We start from the raw sequence: 27,798 nt of genomic DNA, 5'->3' as shown, positions 1-27,798 counted from the left end.
TCATAGTCTCTGGTGGGAAGTGTGGTATAATTCTGATAGGTCTGCCTTTATATGTTACTTGACCCTCTTCCCTTACTGCTTTTAATATTATTTTGTTGTTTTGTGTGTTTGGTGTTTTTGACTATTATGTGACAGGAGGAATTTCTAGGTCCAATCTATTTGGAGTTCTATAGGCTTCTTATATGTTTATAGACATCTCTTTTTTTAGGTTAGGGAAGTTTTCTTCTATGATTTTGTTAAAGATATTTACTGGTCCTTTGAGCTGGGAGTCTTCACTCTCTTCTACACCTATTATCCTTATGTTTGATCTTCTCACTGTGTCCTGGATTTCCTGGATGTTTTGGGCTAGGAGCTTTTTGCATTTTACATTTTCTTTCGCAATTATTTCAATGTTTTCTATGGTATCTTCTGACCCTGATTCTCTCATATATATTCTATTCTGTTTTTGATGCTTGCGTCTATGACTCCTGATCTCTTTCCTAGGTTTTCTATCTCCAGGAGTGTCTCCCTTTATGCTTTCTTTATTGTTTCTACTTCCATTTTTAAATCCCAGATGGTTTTGTTCAATTCTTTCAACTGCTTGTTTGTGTTTTCCTATAATTCTTAAAAGGATTTTTGTGTTTCTTCTTTAAGAGCTTCTACTTGTTTAGCCATGTTGCCCTGTATTTCTTTGAGGGAGTTATTTATGTTCTTCTTAAAGTCCTATAACATCATCATGAAATTTAATTTTAAATCCAAATCTTGCTTTTCTTGTGTGTTTGGATATCCAGTATTTGCTTTGGTGCCAGGACTGGGCTCTGATGATGCCAGGCAGTCTTGGTTTCTGTTGCTTAGTTTCCTGTGCTTGCCATTCATTATCATGTTGTTTCTGGTGTTAGCTTGTCTTGCTATCTCTGACAGTGGCTTGATCCTCCTCTAAGCCTATGTTTCGGCAGTCATGTAGTCCTGTTTTCTTTCAGCCAGATCTGGGAACAGAGAGCTACTCCTGAATTTGTGTTGTCCTGAAACCTCCAGTGCAGCTGCTCAGAGTAGAAGAGTTGGTCTTACCTCTGATCTCAGGTGTGTTAATGCTCCTATTGACTGGCTTTCACTTCTGTGTGCAGGCAGAAACTAGAAGTGTCCTGCCCATGACTGCTTCTAGGTTCTTGTGCCCAGAGGGCACAAGGTTCCTTTTGGGCCAGGATTGAGAGCAGAAATAATTGTCTCCTCTGAGCTCTCAGAATTGTCTGCACTTCTGAGAATCTGGCTCTCTTTTCCATGGGATTTGTGTACAGAGAGTTGTAGGACCTCTTCAGCTCAGGGCACAGGCAGAATCCAGAAGTGTCCTATCCTAGACTGCTCCTGCCTTTGTGTGTCCTGAGGCTACCAGGCAGGTCACTTGGAGCAGTACATTTGGGCTTACCTCTGCTCGCGTGTGTGTTAGCACTCCTGGCTTTCAGCTCTGGGTGCAGGCAGAAACCGGAAGGTTCATGCTGCTGACTGCTCCTATGTTCCTGTATCCAGAGGGCACTAGGCAGGTTCCTCTTGGGCCAGGAATGTCAGCTGAAGTAGTTGTCCCTCCTGAGCTCCCAGGATTGTTGGCACTTCTAAGGGTCCAGCTCTCTCCCCAATGGGATTTGGTTACAGAGAACTGTGGGACTGGTTCAGTTCCAGTAGCAGGAAGGAACTGGAAGTCCAATCATGTATTTCTATTAAACATTGATATATATTCCTGATCAAATGATCTTTTGATCATTATGCAATTCTGATAGTGTCTCATAATCTTTACTCTGAATTCTATTTTGCTTGGCTGGGTGTTACTATGCCTACCATATTCCATATTAGATTTAAAAAAGGTCTACAGGAATTCTAAAATCCAATCAAAAGAATATTAACTACCATCATGATCAGGAAGTTTCCAACGTTAACATTAAATTACATATATACAAAAGATTAAAATAAATAATAATGACACCAAATTACAACCAAGGTATGATGTTGAGCACCAAGACATTAAGGAAACAGTGAACAATAAACAAATTGGTAATAAAATAGACATTCACTTGAGTCTGTTCTTATCTTCCAAAGTGCCACTAACAGGAATCAAATTAAACTCTCCCATGTAAAAGATATTGACAACTAAATTTAATCTATAAAACAAAAGAAAATGATAATTTGCCTGCCTGCACAGATGTCACTGTGTTGGTAAAGGTAAACATGGATATTATAAATACAAATCAAATGGTAAATGTGATATATCAAGAAAATGGAAGTTAAACATGAGTAAAAATTAAATGGAATAAACTTTATTTGAAACCACATGGATTGTATATAAAACTGTAAAGTGACAAGGTGTGCTAATTCATCTTTCCGAGTCTGAATTACCTTACTGAGAATGACTGTTTACAGTTCCATTTATTATTTGTAACTTTCAATCACAGGTTTTAACAGCTGAATGAAGTTTGTATACAATTGTACCGTATTTTTTCTTGCCCATTAATCTGTAGATGGACATCTAAGCTATTTCCACTCCCTGGCTATATGGACTAGACCAGCAGTGAGGATTGTAGAGCAAGCATCTCTATAGAAAGACATCCAGGCCTTTCGCTATATGCCTCAAGTCATAGCTGGATCATGTGGTAGATTCATTGTTTATGTTTTGAAGTAAGTGTGTGCAGATATTCATAGGAATTGTGTGTTTACTCCATGAGAAAGTGTACCTCCTTCCCTACACACTCTATCATCTTCCATCATTTATTCATCTGATTTTGGTCATTCTGATTGGTGTAAGTTGAACCATCACAACTAACAAAACAATACAGTGAAGTCAAGGGAACATGATCAGAAGGTTTTCCAGATAGTAGTAAATACTGTTGAAATAAAATTAATGTTTAATCTCATACAATAGCTATTTAAATCCTTAGACAATTTCAACTAAGACAGTAAATTGTGTTTGAAATTAAAATTGTATGAAAAATCAAAGACAAATTATTATAAAGGCATGCCATTTTTATAGTTATAAAAATAATTTTATTAAATGTGCATATTGCCCTATAAAATACAAAGGTTCACCTACAAAAATACCAAACAATGTTTTCACATAAGTAGCTGACAGCTGTCTCCTAAAACTTGGAAGAAAATATTTCTGTTAAATAATCAGAGCAAAGAACCAAACTGTGTCTCTGTGTCTCTAATGAATAGAAATCTGAAATCTCCTAATAAAATAATAAATTAAATATAACAGTACATAAAATGACTAGGTATCATGATCACATAGGATTTGCCTCCACTTAAATGAGTGTCTAAATTGTGCAAATGGATAATGATGGCACATTATTGTAACAAAAGAAAGAACTCATGAGTTCATATTATCTGATTAAACAAACACAGATCCATAGGCCACTGTACAGTGTAAAAAATTTACTTAGTAAATATTTCTGAAAAAAAAAACAAATCAACATGTTTCTGCTAAAGAAACAAACTAGACAGATGTCTTTCTATATATGTTATATATATGTATATATTATATATGCTGTTGCATATATTTATGTTACTGTTGCATGTATTTATACACAAATGTATGCTTATAGGCATGGCCAACCGTAGCTCACAGGCTGTTTCTAGCCCATAATACCAAAAAAGGTCTCTCAGAACAGACTGTTAAATTTACTGAAAGTGTAATGAGATTTTTTTTTGAGATTTGTAACTCAATTGCATGGTTTTTGATCATGAACTTTGAAGATGACAGTGGTGCATTGCAATGTCAAAGAGGTTGGCATGCCTGGAAGAATTGAAACTATGAAATTAATAGAAAGAAACACTTCAGGACATTGAAATGGAGAAAAACTTTTGGGATATGACCTTAAAATTGTAAAATCATAAGTAATGGGATAAATAAATGACTTCATGGGGTTACATGAAACAGTAAAGCTTCAGGGCAGGAAAAAAATCTATTAGCTATACCATAAGATAAAATGGTTATAAACTCTTCCAATACATGTTTATTGTCCAAAATATGTATAAAGATCCCAAACAACTTCATTCCAAAATAAATCCAATTAATATGAATAAATGAACTCAATAGACATTTCTCAAACAAAAAGTGTGTAGCTACCCACTGTAAAATGGTGCACTGGAGTTCGTATTTGTTCTTTGGCATAGGGACATGTAATTCCTAGCACTATTTATTGAAGAGACTTGTTTCTTTTCTGACTTACATTTTTGGTGCATTTGTGCAGCAAAATAATGCAGTTCTAAACTGTGGACTTCATACTTCTTTTTACAATGGAAGATCTTCATACATTTATGAAAACCACAATGATGAAATTTAGCAATCCATTACTAGGTTATATATAAAGGAACTGGTACCAGTATGTCAAAAAAATGCTTCTGTATGCTTAGATTTTTAAAATCCTAGTTTTAATAAAGGTTCTCAAACTCTTTGACCTCCCTTCTATCCTACTGTCCAAAGATAGGAGAGAAAAGATAGTAAATAGGACAAGCGGATATGGACTTGTTTCCAAATAGTTCTTTGGGGGTGATTCCAATGTCTGTTTTCAGAATACCAGCAGTGCAGTTTGATAGTGTCAGGATACCAAACACCTTTCAGCAGTGGTGGCACAACTCAGCAGAAACAGCTAGGCTTCTGCAGAGCTGTCAGGAGTCAGCAGAAGCTACAATACCCAGTCTGGATGCCTGAAGACATTCTCTGCTGTGCCTTTCTCAAGGAAAGGAAGATCAGCAAAGATGTGAGACCAAGGAAACTTTGCAAGGCTAGTTATCCAAGCACCTGGTTAGTGTCTTTTGAGTCCTATTTAAACTCTTCCCAAACATCACGTGTCCTCCCGTGTGGCTTGTATGAGCAAAACGTCCCAAAATCTGCATCATACAACAACCAAAAACTTCTACTTTGCACTTCTAATAAATAAATAAATTCATATTTATTATAAAAAATGATAACAAAATTACACCTGTGGCCTAGATTTAGAGGGCACATGGATACAGAGACCACTTTATTCACTTGCTAATCACATTTCCAGACACCAAAAGGTAAAGAACACTTCACTTTGGGCTAGAGATTTGCTGGTAAACACCTGCCATTTGCAATTACATGGAGGAAACAGTCGGGCAGTATGTGTAGGGAGAAGTCCTGTACACTGAAAATAAAATACACCTTATTTACAGTTATATTGGGATACAATGGTGAATTTTTGAGAGTTGAAAATAAACAAGCCATTCCATGTTCATAGGAAGGACTATGGGCATGGACTTATGAGCAAGAATTTTTGATGGTATAAAATATGATTGACTGGAGAAGTTATTTGCTAATTCTCCAAAAGACAAATATAACTACAGTAAGCAACGGTAAATTGAATAATTCAAAATAACTTAAAGGGTATGTTAAATGTTCTCAGCGTAAAAAGTGACATGTGTCTGTGGTGATATATTTGCCAATTATCTTAATGTGATTGTTTCATATTATATTCATTTATTAAAATGTCATACAGCATGATATATATGCATATAGGCTATGTCAATAAAAATAATAACTTATTTTTTCCTTTATTAATATAGAAAGGTGTATTTCTCTGCTCTCTACTGTCAGACTCTGTATCTTGCTGATTGTGACTAGGAAGTCTCTAAGAAGCATATCACTTGTCTGTCAGACTCTGCGTTTGTCTTGGCAGTATTGAGGTTTCTACTGTCGTACCAGACTATGATGCTTTGAATAAGTTTGGCCTTTATAGACTCATGTGTTTGAATGTTTGACCCATAAGGCATGGCACTATTAAGAGGGGTGGCCTAGTTGGAGCAGGTGGACTTCTGGGTGGAAATGAGTCACTGCGGAGTGAGGCTTTGAGATTTCCTATGCTCAAGTTATACTCAGTGTGATGCATAGTCTATTGGTGTCTGAGGCTCAAGATGTACAACTCTCCTCTTCTCCAGCACCATGTCTGTCTCCATGCCGCCATGCTTCCTGCCATGATGATAAAGGACTAAGCTTTGAAACCCTAAGTCATCGCCAAATTAAATGTCTTCCTTTGTAAGAGTTGCCATAGTTACTATGTCTCTTCACAGAAATAAAGCCCTGACATGCCAACCTAGCCCTGGTCTTTCACTATTCAATTTCCACTTCTGGTTCACCTTTCTTTGTTTCTTTTTCTTGGCCTCCTATTGGTTACTGGGATATGTTTCATATGCAATGCTTCTATCTTTGTAAACAATATTTCTTGTATAAAGTTGTGAATTTCTTACATTGTTTTTCTGAACATGATGGCCATGTACATAAATGCATTACTAGCTGTAAGAGTCAGTATTTGACACTTAAAGAAAACTTAGAAATAGTTTCATTAATGTTCCTTAATTCTTAATACTAAATATTTTATTGATAACAAGTGATAAATTAACTGAATTATCAAATATAATTTAAAAAACTCATTAAGAGGAAACTCCATTGTATGTGGCCATATTTTCACTTTTTATTCTTTCTTCATTTTTGGGGGATGGGGTGGAAACATTCAGTTTATTTTCAGACATACAACATCAACGGGTAAAACTATGGCATAGTGCACACATTCATTCACAGGGCATGAGAAAGCAGGGCTGGTGTGTTCTCTGTATCAATACTCACCTCACAGTGTAAACAGGTGAGCAGGCGAACCAGTGAAGACTTTATCATCGGGTTAACTTACAATCTCAGAAGGAAAAGCACGACTAGATAAAACGAACAAACAGAAAACAGAAAAACAAAAAAGCAAAAAAAAAACAAAAACAAAAACAAAAACAAAAACAAGAAAACGAACAGCGACGAAAGTTTTGGATCCTAAAATCAGGTGCAACAACTCAGAGGAAACACCGTTATAGAGTCTCCTTCTTCATTTGGCAATGGCATTCAACAGGGCAGGAAGAATGTTCTTCCCAGAAACTGGAGAAGTTAAGTCCTTATTAAACCATGGAAACACTGTTACAACGGCTGTTCAAAATTATTACACGAACAAACATGTATTAAGAAAAAAAAAAGCAACCAGGACGACTTCTTCAGCTTTGGAGTCCATCTCACCAGTACAACTCTTAAATTTTAGCACCTGGCAATCTTTCTTTTGTTCTTTGTACTTCCCTTCTCTGCTCTCTTCCCCTCTGTCCCCTCTCCCCATCCCCCCTTCCCTCCAGGTGCTCATGGCCAGCCTTTTTCTCTTTTCTACTCTTCTTCCCTTATTAAACCTCTCCACATGGCAGGGGTGGGGGGTGAGGGTGGGGGAGGAAGACCTCGCAATCCTTGGATGGTCACAAAAATAGCAAAATAGAGACTTTTTGACTACAAAAATGAAGATAATTGAGGTAGACAAATTAAAGCGCTCACATCCAAGACTTGCTGGTCTCAACTCTATAACCTTCATGACAGCAGGGGGCAGGTGGGTGTGCAAATCTCCAGGACTTGGGATAATTGAAATAAACAGAAAGTATAGCTTGTGAAAGTGTGAGGAGACCCTCCTGGTGCTAGTCGAAGTTTGTCCCTAAGAGGAAACACACATTTCTCCAATGCAGCGGACACTGAAGACAGCCATGTAAAATCTGCTGAGGTGCCCATGCTGATGCCTGTCCACCCTGGATGCTGGGAAGATGGGGGGAGGTGGCTGGCACTCTCAGGACTCTGAACTGTTTAAAGGAGCAGCAGGGTAAATTGTGGGTTCTGCAGGAACTGGTGTGTGTGTGTGTGTGTGTGTGTGTGTGTGTGTGTGTGTGTGTGTGTGTGTACACGCGCAGAGGGTGTCCTATCGTAGGTCACAAGGTGGAAGAAAGTGGGATCACTGAACTACCTTAAGTTTTCTGAGGTTCTTCTTTTCTCTTAAAGTACATTTCAAAACGAACAAACAAAAAACAAAAAACAAAACAAAACAAACAAACAAACAAAGGAACCGGAAGATGAAGACTGGGTCGGGAGTTGTGGTTTCCTGAAAAGCACATAGCTATAGAGACAGTAAATTAGACAGTGGTTGGAGTTTTGAAAGTAGAGAATTGGGCAGATAAAGTGAAAGAATTCTGGGAACTGTCTCTGTTAAGATAGATTGTATAGGGGCAGATCCAATATGCTACAACTTAACCAATGTGTGGTTTCACTAAGCAAGTTTAATGTATGTGAAGTAAACAGTTTTATAAGGTAGGTAGGCCCAACATGTAATACTGTACCTCAAATATAAGAATGAATAGCACGCACGCTGTCAGGGCCAAGTGATAATAAGAGAGCCTCTCAGGCATCTTCAGAAACAATCAAGTCTAAGAATAAACACAAAGGAGGGAGACAGAGGAATGGAATATGTGTGAGATGATAATAAGGTCTATTTTGGAGAGATAAGGGTACCCTCCTCAAGAAGAGAGCATAACATGGGGAAAATCATTGGAAAATGACATGACTAAGAACAAAGTAAACTTAATTTTATGTATGGAAATGGCAAACTAAGTCCATTATTTCTCCTTCAAAGTTCAAAATGTTTAAAAAATGATCCAGAGAAGCTGAAATGTTCCCAACGTCTAGTTAGTGAAGTCATCCTTCATCAGGAGTCGAGTTTATCAGTTTGGGAAACAGGAACCATAGCTACTGGATTCGAACGATGCAGAGAAAGGATTTCAGCAGTAATAGAAGCAGCTTCAGTTTGAGCGGCACATTCATTCTGCAAAGTGTCTGACCAATTTTCCTGAAAAGCTGACATAAGACTGTAAACAATATAAGCCTGAGGAAGTCCCATAGCCAAGAGGACCTTAAGGAAACATGACAACTCTTGGCACAGGGTGCCGGTTAGAATATTGGAACAAAATAAGAACATGAAGCAAGTCTGAAAACCTCCAAATTAATGTTCCACGTTCATTAAACATTGATGCATTAAAAAAAAGCATACCCTACAAAATCATGATTGTAATATTGCGGATACTTAAGGAAAGGCATCTGAGGGCTTCTTACAAAATTTTCTCCTGTCAATCTCAGGTATCCCAACAAAATTAATTATTATATAAAGAGGAGTCAAGAAAAAATATAAACACTAATATGAGCGAAGTGCTATCTACAATTTCTAGCAATATATTTCCATCTTTTTATAAGTTGTATTATAGCCATAAAATGTGTATAGTGTGATTAAATGTAGATATACATTTATATATGAGGGTAAAAAATGAGGCCGTGGGCAGAATTCAGGAGTGTTTAAGGGCTTGATAGCCTGAATGATCAAGAAAACTCAGAGTATCTGCTGTGTTTACTTGGTGGCTAGGATCCAGCTGGGAAAAGTAAGAGAGCGGGGAACTCAATATCTCTGCTCATTGCCAATTTCATCCAAAGGTACTGTGGCTTGAAAGAAACCACAGACTGTGAAAATTGTTTAGAGGAAATTAGCAGCCTGTGTGTGATAGCTGTCCCTGGCTTTTTGGTAACCTAGGATTTTGTTTCTGCCCAAGTAACAGTGTTGTCATTAGACAACAGAAATATTATCAGAAGTGAGATACTATTAGGATTTTCATAGTTACTAGAAATTAAAGTTTGTGCCAAATTATATTCATGTGAAATAAAGATACTCATGTATCCTACATATTTATCAGTTTACATAATAGCTCAAGCATGAGTGTGTGCTGTGTGTGTGTGTGTGTGTGTGTATTTTAAAGTTGTATTGAGTTATTCCACTTAAAGTATAATTTGATTAATTTTATCAGTATATATTAAAATATACTGACTTGATTATTTCCTATGTTTTTATTTGTGATCATAGCCATTCTATTTGTTGTCAACTTCCTTTGCCTCTTGATTTATAAGAAATTTTCATATAAAGCTATAATATATTATAATTGCTTCCATTATTATTTTTACATTTAATCTATCTTTTTGGCACACTGAAATCTATGTACTGCACTAAAAAAAAAATCTTCATGGTCCTTTGATATTGTGATTCAAATACTTGTTTAAAGTCAAACTTTGAATAAACTCCCTCTGCATTCAAAAAGTGGGGCAGGTGAAGATTGAAGGTTTCAGTTCAGGGTAAATTCATCTACCAAAGCCTTAGCTACACTGCATATCAGAGATCCCCAAAACAATTGGCTAGGTGTATTAAACAACTAATAGTGAACTAGCAGGAATTGCAACTATGTCCGTCCGTATTACAAGAATGTTCTTGTCTCCGGATGTTATTATTCAAGGTCAATGTTACATTGTGGAAGCAAAGCAGGTTTGAGGAAACCACAGTTCACCTGTCGCAAGTCCTCAGTTTGTTTCATGAGAAGATTCCTGAACATTTATCAGAGTGCAGCAAGGAGAAGCTAAGTTTCTACTTTTGCATGGTGTACTCTCTGTGAGACTGTCTTCATCGAGACTAATAGCCAAACACAAGTGGGTAATAGTCTAGTATATGGCATTAACTCCTGTGCCAAACTTCAACCAGGAGACATGGAGGAATTACAGTAGCAGTTTCCTAACTGAAAATTTCTCAGGTAGCAAAAGGTCCCAGATAGAAGACTTGATCACTTTTTTCAGAGTATACTTTAAATATGAATTTAGACTCATAAGAAAGTAGAGATCCAACAAAAGTAAAGAAAGCTCTTGCCAAAATAAGAATTAATAGGGAACTTTGACCTACATGTAAGTTTCCTTCAGGGATGGGATGCCAAAGTATGTAAAACAACAGCAAATAACTAAAAAACAAAAACAAAACAAAACAAAAACAACAATCACCTTGGCTGACTTGACATCTATTGAACAAAGAAGAGCTAAGCGTGTGTGAGTAATAAGAAACTTCTCTCAGAAGCTTCAGTGTATCCAAGCAGAATAATTCTCATTTTAGCAGTCAGAATGATGAGACGAGAGGTAGCCTTTCTCTACAGGAACAAGGAAAATTTTCTGGAAGGATCGAATAATCATTAATGTGATCGGTAGTGGTCAAAGTAGTAACATTAGTACAATTTGGATTGGCTAGTATGTTGTTTCTTTTATATTTATAGAGTGGACTAGGTAGTCTAAAAATTCATTGGTAAGAGGACACATGTATCAGCTTCTGATTGGTTTGTGCCAGGTAACTAGTGGTCTGCATTCCTATGGCTTAAATGTTTAAGGACAGGATGAGATAGGACTGCCCAGCATAGACGGCCCATCCTGAGTAAGATATTTTCCCATTCTTGTGGTTTCTCCAGGCTGTTCTTTGGAAGGGGGTTTCCTGAAATTTATGGTCTGTTCCTGGAACTGGTAACATATGGACTATTTCCTGGGAATGGTGACATTCTTTTTGAAATCAGCCTGATCCTAAAATGGAGACAAATGGGGTTTATATTGTCCTTTCATACTAAGGCATCAGAACTTGTGAAATAAATGTGTATGGAGTAACAGCTACATGCTAGTCACAGAGTGGACAGGACAGCGAATAGAATCTAAGATTCTTTGAGAAATAAACTATCAGGACAATTACAGTCCTTCACAGAGAGACGAAACAAGCTGAAGTAACGGGAATGCAGATTTTCTCATATGTGCATATATTTTAATGTGTGCAAGTGTGTGGCTGTTCTTGTATTTGTAGGAAATACAGGTGTTATTACTAAGGAATTATCATAGTCTGTCTCTGTCTCTGTCTCTGTCTCTGGTCTGTCTCTCTCTCCCATCCCCCTGCCCAAGACAGAGTATCTTCCTATTTTGGACCACACATGAAATCTAAACTAACAAGCCAGTGAGCTCCAGGGATCCACTTGTCTTCAATCTGTGGAACTCAAAGGTTACAAGCATTTATTGTTGGTATTCTGTCTAAGCTCCACCCTCACAGTTGCCTGGCAATAGCCAGGTATGCTCCGCCCCACAGTTGCCTGGCAACAGCCAGCTGTGCCTGACACTATATAAGGGGCTGCTTGCCCCCTCCTCTTACTCTTACTCTTCTCTTCTCTGCTTTCATGCCCTCTTTGTCCCTGTCCCTTCTCTCCCCACCCCGTTCCCTCCAAGTGCTCATGGCCTGCCTCTACTTCCTCTACTCTTCTACTGTTCTCTCATTAAACCTCTCCACGTGGAACCATGTTGGTTTGGTGTATTCAGTCTGGACGCGAGCCTGGATCTAAACTCTAACTTTCACCTATGTAGTTAGCATTTTTAAGTGGGTTCTGGAAATAAGCCTCAGATCCTCATGCTTTAAAGTGAGCTTTCCTGGCTGACACATCCCTGAATCCCCCAGGAGCAGATTTTCAAGGTCCCATTTTATGGTAAGGAAAACAAGTGTTTGTGAAGTGCTAGTTTTTAACTGCGCAGGGAACGGCTGTTCGGTGTGCAAAGGGGAAAACACTTGATGCAGAGGATATTGTGAATACTATGAAGAAAGCAGTGCGATGTCAACTATAATGCATGAAAAATGGGACATAAGACCAATGTGACAGAGACGCAGTAAGCATCAGAAGCAACGACCTCCTGTCAGAAAGCAGCAGCAGCTGGGTCACATAGACTCTTACAAACCAGGATGAGGACCTTGTCTGTACTTTCAAAATGACAACTGTGAAGAGCATAAAGAGATCGCTCTTACACTGGTACATATTCAGTGGACTTGCTGACTGACACGACGCAATGACAGGAAGAAAAACAGCAAGTATGACTGCTAAGTGCTTGTTCAGGACTATGGCACAGAAGCTAGTATAGATGGCCAAGCACAGAGGATAAAAATGTCTGATGAGATAACAACCTGAGGTTCTTTGCTGGGTCTTTGCTAGTTAAATGTCATGCATGTAGTTTAATAAATATCATTTATTATAGTATGAGAGATCAGAACTCGGACTCTGAACTGGAATGTCATCTTTATAGCTGTGGCAGTAGATGAATATCCCTCATCTGAGAATTTACTCAGGAACAGGCTCTGAGTCAGGATTAATTGAATTTAAGAGGCTTTCACGTATTTGATTGGCCTAGGCCTCTCACCTCATTTGAAGTCAAATAGGGTATTCTACTACAGTGTGTGGTGTTCTGTTCAGTTCTGTTCCGTTCTGTTTTATTCTCTGAAATAGGATCTCTCTATATCCCTATTAACCTTTCACAGGTTGTAACTTGCTATATAGAATAGAATGACCTCAAACTCAGAGATCCTCTTGCCTATCCTACTAGAGCTATGGGCGATAACGACTTACTTCTACAGTTCTACTGCAACTGTGGGATCTCAGGGTCATTTTGATTTGCAATTTCCTGATGGCTAAGGATGTTGAACATTTCTTTAAGTGCTTCTTGGCCATTTGAGATTCCTCAGTTGAGGATTTTTTGTTTAGCTATGTTCCCCAACTTTTAATAGTGTTATTTGTTTTTCTGAAGTCTAACGTCTTGATTTCTTCCTATATATTAGAAATTAGCCCTCTGTTGGATATAGGATTGGTAAAGATCTTTTCCCAATATGTAGTTTGCCATTTTGTCCTGATGACAGTGTCCTTTCCCTTACAGAAGCTTTTCAATTTTATAAGATAACATTTGATTATTGTTGATCTTAGAGACTGGGCAATTGGTGTTCTGTTCAGGAAATTTTCCCCTGTGCTGATAAGTTCAAAGCTCTTTCCCAATTTCTTTCCTATTATATTCAGTGTATCTGAATTTATGTGGAGGTCTTTGATCCACTTGGACTTGAGCTTTTACAAGGAAACAAAAATGCATAAAATTGCATTCTTCTACATGACTACTGCCACTTAAGTTAGCACCATTTGTTGAACATGCTGTCTGTTTTTTTCACTGGATGGTTTTGGCTTCTTTGTCAAAGATCAGGTGACCATACATGAATGAGTAATAATTCTGTGTGTTCAATTATATTCCATTGATCTACTTTCCCATGTCTGTATCAATACCATGTGGCTTTTACCACTATTGCTCTGCAATAGAGCTTGAAGTCAAGGATGGTGATTCCCCAGGAAGTTCTTTTATTGTTGAGAATAGTTTTCACTATCCTGGGTTTTTTTTGTTGTTCCAAATGAATGTGAGAATTGCTCTTTCTAGCTCTTTGAAGAATTGAGTTGGAACTTTGAATGGGATTGCATTGAACCTGTATATTACTCTTGGTAAGATAGACATATTTACTATGTTAATCCTGCTGATCCTCTAGCATTGGAATATCTTCTGAGGTGTTCTTCTATTTCTTTCTTTAGAGACTTGAAGTTCTTGTTGGACAGATCTTATACTTGCTTGGTTAGAGTCACACCCAAGATACTTTATATTATTTGTGAATAGTGTCATTTCCATAATTTCTTTCACAGCTCACTTATCCTTTGAATAGAGGAAGGCTACTGATTTGAATTAATTTTATATCAGCCAATTTACAGAAGTTGTTTATCAGCTGTAGGAGTTCTCAAGCAGAATTTTTGGGAGTCATTCAAGTATACTATCATATCATCTGTAATGATATATTTACTTCTTCCTTTTTAACTTATATCTTTTTTACCTCCTTTTGTTGTTGAATTAATCTGGCTCGAATGTCAAGCACTATCATGAATAGATAGGGAGAGAGTGGGCATCATTGCCTAATCCCTAATTTTAGTGGGCTGCTTCAAGTTTCTCCCATTTAGTTTGAGCTTTGCTACCGGTTTGCTGTATATTGCTTTTAGGTATCAGACTTAATTTCCTTATCTTTCCAAGACTTTTAACATGAAGAGATGCTGCATTTTGTGAAGTACTTTTTCAGCATCCTATGACATGATCATGGTTTCTTTTCCTTTGAGTTTGTTTATATAGTGGGTTACCTTGACATATTTATGTATACTGAACCATCCCCGCATCCCTGGGATGAAGCCTACTTGGTCATGGTAAATGATCATTTCGATATGATCTTAGATTCAGTCTTCAAGAATTATATTGAGTATTTTGCATCAATATCTATAAAGAAAAATTGTTCTGAAGTTCTGCTTCTTTGTTGGATCTTTCGGTTGTTCAGCTCTCAATGTAACTATAGCTACATAGAACGAATTAGGTAGTGTTCCTTCTGTTTCTATTTTGTGGAATAATTTGAAGAGTCTTGGTATTATGTCTTCTTTGAAGGATGGTAGAATTCTGCACTAAAACGGTCTGGCCCTTGGCTTTTAATTTCAGAGTTCTTTAATGACTGCTTCTATTTCTTTAGGGTTTATAGGACTGTTTATATAGCTTCTATGGCCTAATTTAACTTTGGTACCATGTATTTGTCTAGAAAATTATCCATTTTAAAAAGATTTTCCAGTTTTGTTGAGTATAGGCTTTTGTAGTAGGATCTGATGAGTTTTTTGAATTTCCTTGCTTTCTCTTGTTATGTCTCCCTTTTCGTTTCTGATTTTCTTTATTAGGATACTATCTCTGTGTCCTCTGTTTACTCTGGCTAAGGCTTTATCTATCTTGTTGATTTTCTCAAAGAACCAGCTCTTGGTTTTGTTGATTCTTTGTATAATTTTCTTTGTTTCTACTTGGTTGATTTCAGTCCTGAGTTTTATGATTTCCTGCTGTCTAACCTTCTTGGGTATATTTGCTTTGTTTTTCTTCTAGAACTTTCAGATGTGCTATTAAGCCATTAGTATACAGTCTTTCCAATTTCTTTTTGGAAGCACGTAGAGCTATGAGTTTTCGTCTTAGAACTGCTTTCATTGTGTCCCATATGTTTGAGTATGTCGTGCCTTCATTTTTGTTAAATTTTAAAAAAAGTTTTCAATTTTTTATTTTTTTCCCTGACTATGTTATCATTGAAGAGAGTTTTTCAGCTTCCATGTATATGTAGACTTTCTGATGTTATTGTTGTTACTGTTGTTGTTGTTATTGAAGACCAGTCTTAGTCCATGGTGGTCTGATAGGGTATGTGGTGTTATTTCAATCTTCTTGTATTGGTTGAGGCTTGTTTTGTTACTGATTATGGAAAAGGTACCATGAGGTGCAGAGAAGAATGCATATTCTTTTGTTGTAGGGTGACATGTTCTATAGATATCAGTTAAATTCATTTGGTTCATAACTTCTATTGATTTCACTATGTCTCTGTTTGGTTTCTGTTTCCATGATCTGTCCACTTGTGAGAGCGGGGTGTTGAAGTCTCCCACTATTATTGTGTGAGGTACAATGTGTTCTTTGAGTTTTAGTAATGTTTTACAATTGCTCTTGCAATCGGGGCATAGATGTTCAGAATTAAGAACTTGACTTGGTAGATTTGTCCTTTGATGAGTAAGAAGTGTCCTTCCTCATATATTTTGATAACTTTTGGTTGAAAGACAATTTTATTTGATATTAGAATGGCTACTACAGCTTATTTCTTGGGACCATTTTCTTGGAAAATTTTTCCAGCCTTTTGCTCTAACACAGTAACTGTCTTTGTTAGTGAGGTGTGTTTCCTGTATGCAGCAAAATGATGAGTCCTTTTTACTTTTCCAGTCTCTTAGTTGATATCTTTTTATTAGGGAATTAAGTCCATTGATATTAAAAGATATTAAGGACCATTGACTCTTGCCTCCTGTTATTTTCATTGTTAGATGTGAAACTATGTTTGTATGGCTATTTAATTTTGGGTTTCTTGTAAAAAGATTAATTTCTTTCTTTTCTTAGATGTAGTTTCTCTCCTTGTGTTGGAGTTTTCCATTTATTATCCTTTTTAGCATCAATTTGTAGAAAGTTATTGTTTAAATTTGGTTTTGTTATAGAATATCTTGGTTTCTCCATCTATGGTAAATGAGGATTTTGCTGGGTGTATTAGCCTGGACTGGCATTTTTGTTCTCTTAGGGTCTGGATTACATCTGCCCAACTCTTCTGGATTTTAGAGTCTCTGTTGAGAAGTCTGATGTTTTTCTGTTAGATCTGCCTTTATATGTTACTTGACCTTTTTCCCTTACTCCTTTTAATATTCTTTCTTTTTTCTGTGCATTTGGTGTTTTGACTATCATGTAACAGGAGGAGCCTTTTTTTCTAGTATAATCTATTTGGGGTTCTGTAGGCTTCTTGTACGGGCATCTCTTTCTTTTGGATAGTGAAGTTTTCTTCTACGATTTTTTTGAAGATGTTTACTGGTTCTTTGAGGAGGGAATCTTTACTCTCTTCTATATCAATTATCCTTAGATTTGATCTTTTCATTGTATCCTGGATTTTCTGATTGTTTTTGGGTTAGGAGCTTTTTGCATTTTCTTTGAATGTTGTGTCAATGTTTTCTATGGTATCTTCTACATCTAAGATTTTCTCTTTTATCTCTTGTATTCTGTTGGTAATGCTTGTATCTTTGATCTCTCATCACTTCCCTAGGTTTTCCAACTTCAGAGTTATTTCTTTTTGAGAGTTCTTTATTTTTTTGGTTGTTGTTGTTTTGTTTTGTTTTGCTTTTGTTTTTGCTTCTTTTGTTTGTTTGTTTGTTTGTTTGTTGTTTTGTTTTGTTTTCAGATATTGGATGACACCCATTGAACAAAACTGTTCAATTCCTTCACCTCTTTGGTTGTGATTCTCGGAATTTCTTTAAGGGATTTATGTGTTTCCTCTTTAAGGACTTCTTCTTGTTTACCTGTATTCTCCTGTATTTCTTTAAGGGTGTTATTTATGTCCTTCTTAAAGTCCACTATCATCATCCTGAGATGTGATTTTTATATCTGAATCTTGCTTTTCCTGTGTGTTGGGCTATCCAGGGCTTGCTTTGTTGAAAGAATTGGGTTCTGATGATGACAAGTAGCCTTGATTTCTGTTGCTTATTTTCCTGTAGTTGTCTCTCACCATCTGGTCATCTCTGGTGTTAACTGGTCTTGTAGTTTCTGACTGGAGCTTGTCCCTCCTGTGATCCCATAAGACTGGTTGGGTCAGCACTCCTTCGGGTATCGGGGTGGGGGTCAAGCTATCTCTGGGGAGTTTGGGGTATGGAGACCTGTGGTAGAGTCAGCTCCCAGGTCCAAATAGAAACTCGAAGTTTGTCAATGACTTAATATTATAAGGAAGCATATCTTTTCAAGATATAATTGTATCAATTTCACCTCTAGTCATCTTTACTTGATATTTTCAACACAAGTTCTCTGCTGCCCATTTCCTAACATATCAATTTTATTTAATTTCTGTTTTAACCAAGGTCTTTGATTCACTTCACATGCTCCTAAATCAGTTTAAATGTTATAGTTTATTAGTATAATAGTCTTTATGAGTTTTAGTTCATGACCAGTCTCTAGCTTTGTCTATTTAACTGGTAAATATGGAGGCTATTTGATAGAAATGTCTACCTTTTATAGGTCCAAAATTGGTGCATATAAACATAGAAGAAAATAAAGTTCATGACTCCCTACTTTACTATAAATTCATGTTCAAATATACTTAGTTCATAGTGTGCCTTGAATACTCTTAGTAATCATATCACAGCTACCTCCCATAAAACCTCTTATATGGTCAAAGACACTGGTTTTAATTTTTCTATATCCTCTAGCATTTAACACTTTCTCTTGGATAGGCATACCAAAGGATAGTCTTAACTTCACAGTTTTGAAAAAACTGTGCTTCAAAAAAAGCTTCAGCAGGTTCCAAATTTCTTTTTTTCCCCCTTAATGGTTTGCCACACTCATCTATCCAATGTCTAGAGCACCAGAAGCCAATTTGTCACTGTTTCTTTTAGTTGTTATACCTATAATCAAATGAGTCACTAAGAACAATAGAGATATTACTAATTTTCCCCACTATTATGTTTCAACTGTGTAGCAAATTGTTCTGATTAAGATTATTAAATTACTTATTTAAATAAGTCTGAGGAGAATAAAAGTCTTATGGAGTACCAGGAATGTTTGGATTTGCCCTCCTTTCCAGTGATAGTCCCCTTCTAACACCTGCTGCTCTTTATTTTAAATAAAACTACATGAATGGAGATGCCACCTACAGTAACACATACATTATTTTTACTGATATCAGGAATGTCCTCTATCTAATATTAGCCTGAGTTTCAGCTGAATCTTATCCTCGCCTTGTGTCATAGCAAGGCAAGTTCAGTGATGTTTGACGGTTCTTATCACTTGATTCAAGTTGATTACTTCCACTGGTCACTGCAAATTTCCACCAACTCTTGGCTTTCTTCAGTCTTCATTGCCATTCCCCCTTACTCTTCCTGGTTATTTTATTTTACAAGTTTCTCATAACTTAGCCCCTGTAGTCTCTTCACTCAGTGGCTTTCAAAATGTTAATCATGTTTTTCAAGATATTAAATTCTCATGATATTAAATACTGTGAATATTCTTACTACTTATTTGCTAGCTGGCATCTCTCTTTTGCCTTACCCTAGTGAATCAATATCGACACTTCTACTTCAGAAAGCTGCTAAAAAAATTATTAGAAATTGACGAGTATAAAATCAACCTTAAACAATTCAGAACAAAATCTGATATATATTATTACTTGTGCATTTTTGTCTCATAAACAAAATCTAATCCATAGTAAATGTTAGATTATATAATCAATATATGTTAAGAATATGTCTATTTCTATTAATTCTCACTTTTATAAATCTCTTTTCAGCTGTGCTCACATTTTAGCTCAGGAACAGCCAAGATCACCTATTTGGTTTTCAACCCACCATACTCTTGCAGACACACCTACTCGATTTTCAACAAAATATATTAAGGCATATTATTATGTTGGTCTCTAGTTAAGCTCCCTCCAATGACATCTCATTCTAAACAATAAGGTGATATTTTCCTAAAATCTTCATGTGATATGTTCTGTATTCAGAGCTATAAAATCCAGCCAAATGTCAAGCCCCTTTTGCTGTTTTGGTTTCTGATGAACTTCACTCAAGCAACAACTGGTCCCTTCACACCTGAGTCCTTAGCTCCCATGCCCTGTTATATACTCCCAAGGGTACACCACTTCCTGATTTTCACAGAGCTGCATCTCCTCCAACTTCCCGTAAATGTTCAAATGATAATTTATCAATCACCTCTTTTATTTGCATTCTTTGAAAAGTCATAGCACCCATACATGTAAAATTTACATTCTTCAAATTTTTCTAAGTATTTTATATAAGAGCAATCACTGATTTGAAAAAAAGTATGAAACCAGAATACAAAGAATTCTCAGACTCCTACGCACACATTCTTATACAGCTAAAATTATATATCAGTGTTATATTTCATAAATTAAATAATAATATGCCATTATGAACTCACCACAGTTTAGTCATATTTCTGTGGGTTTTACTAAATATCCTTTTTTTTCTATGTAGAATCTACTAGTACATTGCCTTTGAATATAGTTTTATTTCTAGCTCCTTCTTTGGCGATTATAGCTTTTTGGACAGGCCTTGTTTTTGATGCCTTTGACTGATTGGAAGGTAATTAGTCGAATTTTTTAGATTATCTCACTGTTGGTAAATGTGGAGTGTCTTTTTTATTCTTCATTAGACTGAGCTTTTTGTTTGGAGAAGTGCTTCATTTTAGTTACCTCCTACCAAGTTTATGTGCTGTCAGTATGATGATGGCATGATTGTTTGTATGTTTCATCTGCCTAAGGTGATACTTGTCACATTTCTCCAATCTATATTCTAAGCTCTTTGGAAAAATGTTACTTGTTCAAGCCACATTTAGATTCAGGGACAGTGCTCTGCCTTCTTTGGAGTTGAAAAGCAATGTAAAGTTTTTGGAATTCTCTCACACACATTCATCATTTCTTTGTTTTTCTCATTTATGTCTTTATGCATGAAACAATTTGTATAAGCGCAATCTGATAACTCTGAATATGTAACAAAATGTACTCATGGTATGCACTGGTGTGGATATTTACTTTATGTGTTGGTACATTCTAATACTATTTTATTTTGTTGTCAAATTATTGGGACTTTGGGCATTGGGGATATATCTATATCTATATCTATATCTATCTATCTATATATATATGTGCTACATATTATTGTAATGTGGGCATGGTTTTGTTTGTTTAATATTTCCTCATTTTATATCTCTAAAAGACATACTTGTTCATCATTTGTATTTCCTATCTGACTGTTAACTTATGCATATTTCCCTGAAACTCATGTTCTTAGTATTGCAATACAACGATAGATACCAAGATCTGTGTGTTGAATGAATTTACTACTAGTAGGAGGTTGCTATATCTAAACTTCTCAGCCAGATATATGTATGTGCTCTCAAATCTACATATGTGCTATTATTGTTTTTGCCAAATTGACACAAGATTATCCACAATTAAGAAAAATGCCACCATCAAATTGGCCTATATGCAAGTTTATGGGGCGTATTTCTTCAATAATTATAGATGTGAAAGGTTCTATTCCACTGTGAACTGTGATACCACATGCAACTGTTCCTGGATTTTACTAAAAAGGTAAACTAAATGGACTAGGCCAAGGCCCCACACACATACACATACGTAGTACATGGGCAGTTTGGTCTGCATGTAGTTCCCCAAAAACTGGAACTGGGACTGTACCTGAATCTGTTGCCTATCTGTGGATCATTTTCCCATAACTGGGCTGCCTTGTCTGTCCTTAGTAGGATAGGATGGACCTATCCCTGCAGAGACTTGATGTACCAGAGTTTGTGATACAGGAAGGGAGTGGGGGTAAAGGGTGGGAAGCTTCTCCCTTCTCAAAGGAGCAGAGTAAAGAAGAAAAGGGCAGGATCTTTGGGAGGTGGGACTGGAAGGAGAGAGAGACAGATACCATATGTGAAGTTCATAAATTAATGAAAACAAAATACAAAACAACAACAACAACAACAACAACAATAACAACAACAACAACAAAACTGCAATCTGAGAAAGTTCTGAGGACCAAGCCAGTAAGCAACATTCGTTTCTGTTTTCTGCATCAGCTCCTGGCTCCAAGTCCCTTCTTTGAACTCCAACCTTGTCCTTTCATTATGATGGAATATAAAGTGCAATATGAAATAAACTTGATTTCTCAAGTTGCTTTTGGTCATGGTGGTTATCACAGCAATATAAAACAAAACAACATGTATTGTAAACACTCTCATTAATAATGGTCTTATTTACATACTGCTGTCTTAGTTATGGTTTTGATGCTGTGAAATGACACTATAACCAAGGCATCTCTTATAAAGACAATGTTTAATGGGAGTTGGCTTGTAGGTTCAGAGGGTCAGTCTATTATCATTTAGACAGAAGCATGGCAGGAGCTAGACAGGCATGGTATAGGAGGAGCTGAAAGTTCTAGCTCTTCATCTGAAGTCACCAGGAGAATATTAACTTCCAGGAAGCTAAGATGAACGTCTTAATGCCTACACCAATAACGACACACTTCCCCCAATCAGGCCACACCTACTACAAGAAGGCCATACTTCCTGATAGTGCTGCTTCCTGGGCCAAGCATATTGCCACAAATGTGAATCCCATCTTCTCACCAAGTGGAGAAGGTAACTGTCTGAATAATGGCTCTGACAAAACCCTACTTATTTCTTCCTTTGTTAAGACACCATGACCAAAGCAACTTATATAAGAACTAGATTATTGGAGCATAAGAATTTCAGAGGGTGAGTCCAAGACCACGTTGTCAGGATACATCAGGCAGGCATGAGAGCATACATCTATCTCTATGTGTATATAGGAAGGACTGAGAGCTAACGGGGAATGTCTTGGGTCATTGAAACTTCAAACACAGCCCTAGTGACATACGTCCTCCTTCAATGTCACACTTCCTAAACCTTCCCAAAAAGTGCCAACAGCTAAAGACCAAACATCCAAATATATGAGCCTATGGGATGATTTTCATTCAAACCACCACAGCTAAGCATCCTGATTATACAATTATTTTATATACCTATGCCACAAAATATGTATAATTACTAAAAGTCAATTAAATATAATATATATTGTAACAAATTAAGACCATATATTGTATGTTTCCACAGTTTTTTGGGTTTTAGTTCCAGAGTCAATATGTCACTGCCCAGTTAATTACAGTATAGTTAGGAGATTTGCTCTTTTTGTGATCCCAGTGTGCTTTTTCAACTTATTTGTAGGGACTTAGTAGCTAACAGTTCCCCAAATACATAATCCTTTTACTACATAAACCAATGAATTCTTACCCATGACTGTTTTCTCATACATGGATCATCTCTTTTTAAGGGGAAGACTGAAAACTTTATCACCAACTAATACCTTAGGGAGCTAAGACACCAAGATGCCATCCTACAACGATTTATTTCCATAACATCATGTCCATTCATTGCTTGCCTACGTAGCCTCATGTCTTATCTCGTGTTTATAGTCCTTTGCATTCCTTCTTGGTATCTATCATCTTTCAAGGGGATTATGATTCTTCACAGCAAGTGTTCCCTATTATATTTGTACAGGATTTGTTTTACATGATGATCCCTTCCTACGAACACATGTATTTACATGTAAAGGATTGTAAAAGTGATTATTACTAAATTCTCAAATTGAGGTTGTATTGTCCTGCATCAATATTTTAGTGTAATGTCAAAAGCCACTATCATAACATGATTCGTTGCAATTACAGAAGGGAATGAAACTGTCATACGTAATGACTGACTGAAACTATATGCACTTACATTGAAGGAAGAAAGCCTTATGGTCAAAAGCAAGTACTGTCTGACCTCACTACATGTGAAATCCAAAGAAGTTGATCTAGATGTTGAAAGCAAAATGGCAGTTATAATAGGTCAAGGAGAAAAGGAAGAGGTGATAAGTTGATCAATATAATGAGTACTAGTTATATAGAAGGGACTATGACAGTTTATTGTAGATTGCTGTCAACATGCAGGTGAGAGAAGGTGAAATATAAGACTGGAGTCTGTGATTAGGCAGGTAAAAAAAGAAGGTGGGCTGAGAGTTTTAGTAAGGACAAACAGACATAAAAGATGGAGGAAGAAGAGGACAAACCTGATTTATGTGGCTTTAAATAGCCACAGGTATGTATATATATAATAGCAGGAATAGAATAATAAGAAAATTTGTTCAGTCTAGGTGGGCAGCTTGTATCAATAGCAATTGGCTCTGAGTTCATTGGGTGGGCATTTTGTGCATTGTTATAAATCTGACTGATGAATTACAAGACTCTAGAGTTTTGATTTTCCTGGATTACAGGGATTTGTGACAGTTGGCTGCAGGGGACAGATGAGTGAGAATGTGAGCCTTTTCCAAGCAAGTTCTATGAATTGGGAAGCCCCAACATGGGGTTAGTCATAGGGGCTGGAAGACTGCAGGACCGGAGAGTAGACTGCAATAGCAGGGATTGGTTTTTGTTTTTTGTTTTGGGTTTTTTTTTGCAGTTTTTATTGGATGTGTTATGTATTTACATTTCAAATATTATCCCCCCTTCCCCTGCTCCTATAAGGATGGTCCCCCTTCCACCCGCCACTCCTTTCTCAACACCCTGGCATTCCCCTACACTGGGGAAAGAAGCCTTCACAGGACCAAGGGCTTTTCTTTCTATTGATGTCAGACAATGCCATCCTCTGCTACATATGTGACTGGAGCCATGTGTCCCTCCATGTGTACACTTTGGTTGGTGGTTTAGTCTCTGGGAGCTATGGGGGGGTCTGGTTAGTTGATATTGTTGTTCTTCCTATGGAGTTGCAAACCCCTTCATCTCCTTCAGTGCTGCCTAACTCCTTCACTGGGGTCCCGTTCTCAGTCTGATGGTTAGCTGCAAGCATCTGAATCAGTAAGGCTCTTGCAGAACCTCTCAGGAGACATTCAAATTAGGCTCCAATCAGCAAGCATGTCTTGGCAATAGTGACAGGGTTTAGTGGCTGCATATGGGATGGATTCCCAGGCAGGGCAGTCTCTGGATGACCTTTCCTTCAGTCTGCTTCACTCTTTCTTCCTGTATTTCCTCCCATATTTTGTTCCCCTTCTAAGAAGGACTAAAACATCCATGCTTTGGTCTTCCTTCTTCTTGAACTTCATATGTTCTATGAATTGTATCTTGGATATTTCAAGTTTGGGGGTGAATATCTACTTATCAGTGAGTACATACTATGTGTGTTCTTTTGTGACTGGGTTACCTCACTCAGGATGATATTTTATAGTTCCATCCATTTGCCGAAGAACACAACATTTTATCATAGGAGGTGGTAATTACATAGAATCAGTTCTAGTGTGTCATTGCTCTGTGTGATGGTTCAGATAAAGTAGCTAGCATATTTCAAAAAACTAGAAGAAAATATTTAAAGTTTCATTGTAAATAACAAATGCATAAGTAGATTTCTTTTATTGGTTTAATATTGAATTATATATGGATATTAAAACATGACCTGCCATTGCATTAATGCAAACAATGCTTTATATATCCATTCAAAATAAGTTTTAATATAAAATAAAAAAGAGAGCTTGAAAATTAAAAAAAATACCAATGAGTGCTCCTAAATCTACAAAACCAAGCATAACCTGTCATAACCATACCAAGATTAAAATTCTTCAAGGCTCAACCTGAGAGGTTTTTAATCAGCACAATCTTAGGTTCTCTTTTTATGAAAATGAAAAGAAATTATAAAGAGTCAAGACAATGAAGTGACTTCAACAACAGAAATATTCGGACGCTTGGGATGCTGCATTTGTTATTATAACCTAATTGCAGTTGCCGACAAGACAACAAAAAGTGGAATTACTTTTACAAACTTGTCCTCTATCAAAATTGCTCTATTTAGTGCCTTTTAAATGAAAAGTGACAAGGGATAACCCAAGCAGACAGTAGAGTGGCTGCATTATCAGTGTGCTGACATGGCCTCCTTTCTCTGTTCTCTTGATTTAATGTCATCAGACACAAGGTGATTTAGAACCTCGCTTGTGATAATGGAGAGGCTGAGAACAGATGTGTAGATATTTTTAATACACTCTCCTCCCCTAAGGTTTGTTCTTTGGTTAAGGCAATGCTGTAGAGACAATCAGAATGTTGCAGAAAGTAATGAAAATGAATATCAGGAGGGGCGTCTGTTGACAAGGAAATGTTTGCTATTGAGACTTTTTTTTAATGGATTGCTGCTCGTAAAATAGAGCCACTGTTGTTGTTGTTTTTTTTTCCAGCCTTTTCTCTGTCAAATTTTTAGTCATGCGCAATCTGCCTCATTCTCTGTAGTTCATGTGTTTGCCCATCCTGTTGACTTAGAGGGCTTTGTTTTGTTGGCGTCCTCCAAACTTCAAGCACATAATTATACTCTTTCTTCTTTCCTCCTTTTCCACAGGGTTCCCTGAGTCCTGAGGGGAAGGATTTTGTGTGTACATACTGCTTAGGACTGAGAGTTCCAAGATTTCTCATTCTCTGAATAGTATCTGGCTGTTGGGCTTTTTATTTGTTCCTGTCTCCTATTGAAGGAAGCCTCTCTCATGATGGCTACAAGGCACTGATCTATAAATATGGAAGAATGTCATCAGGTCTCGTATCATTGCTACTTTTTTGTTTTCAGATGAATAATAATTGTTTTTTCCTCCCTAGGTTCCTGAGCCATCTAGTCTTGGTTCTTTATCACCCAAGAAATTAGTCTGATATGAATTCTATCTCGTGAAGTGATCCTTAAGTAAAATGAGATATTGGTTGATTACTACAACATAATATGAGCCACCATTGTCCCTAGCATACCTTGCAGGCACGACATCATTGTAGATCAATGGGCTTGAGCCTGGATTGGTGTTTACATTTCTATTTGTAGTATGCAGAGTGCTTTCCTGTACCCAAGACACTAGGGCATAGGGATGAAGGTTCTATGAGTGTACCAACTTGACTTCTTTATCTTTATTGTATTGTCTTCATTTTAATGTGTTTTAATGTAATGTATTTAATGGGGTCTTGCTCTCAGTTTGTGGAAAACAACCTACATTCTTGGAAACTCCTGGGTTGTTTGGTGATTTCCATAAGACCCCTTTAGCCAACCACTCAATTTCTAAGTACTAGAAGCTTCATTTGGTGATAAAGACGGCCTCCTTAACTCTATAGCCCTTACTATTTGGTAATTTCATTGAGATTCCTTTCACACATGTATATGTTATAGAAATTAGGTTTCCGTACTATCCCTCAAATGACCCTTAGTTGTGGCTCTCTTTCCCCATAGTTTCTCTCCATCACCCTCTCTCCTATACCTCCTCATGTGTTCCTCTTTTTCTGCTCCATTAATAATTATCTATTTCCATTGTCTTTATGACTATTATAATTTCTACTATGAATAAAGAAGTAATGATTATGATTATGAGTATCTCTGATAGGGTGATCAAAGCTCATACAAACTCATAAAGACTGAAGGAGTATATACATGGCCTGAGTGGGTCTGCCCTTGGTCCTTTCAATAGGTATTATAAGATTCAGTTTAATGTTTTTATTGGATTTCTGAGTGTTCCAACTAGTGGATGTTTCTTTCTTGGACTCTTTTTCTTCAGTTATTTTTTTCTGTTTAATTCCAGTGTATTATTTTTGTTTTATTTTATTAAGTTTTATTATTATCCCTTAGAAGTTTATTTATTTTCTAATCAGAGGCAGAAAAGGAATGGTATAAGGCTAGAGGAGAGGTGTAGAGGATTAGGAGGAGTAAGTGGAGGGGAAAACATAACCATGATACGTATGTAAGAAAAAAATTCAGTGAAAGGAAAAATATATCATCTTCTTCTGTGCCACTTTGTAAAAGACTGAGGACCAGGAAAACAAATGAATAGGCAACTGATGCTTGGATTTTCAGCAAGACCTTTAAAACCAGGATATTCAGAAAAGCTGGAAATTTATGAACTCTGTGCTTCACTTTATAGAATGTTAAGCCAAACTTCTCTAAAGTATTTGAACTAAGTTCTGGTCAGGCATTTCTCACATGGCAATGTTCTTAGCGGCCTCTCCATATGAAATGTGGACAGCATGTTTCCCAATTGCTATAACCAATTTTTAAGCTTTTTTTAAAAAGTCCTACATGAGTCCTAAGTT

This window comes from Rattus norvegicus, chromosome 20, assembly GCF_036323735.1.
Source record: "Rattus norvegicus strain BN/NHsdMcwi chromosome 20, GRCr8, whole genome shotgun sequence".
Classification (NCBI taxonomy): Eukaryota; Metazoa; Chordata; class Mammalia; order Rodentia; family Muridae; genus Rattus; species Rattus norvegicus.
Note: the sequence above shows the minus strand (reverse complement) of the source record.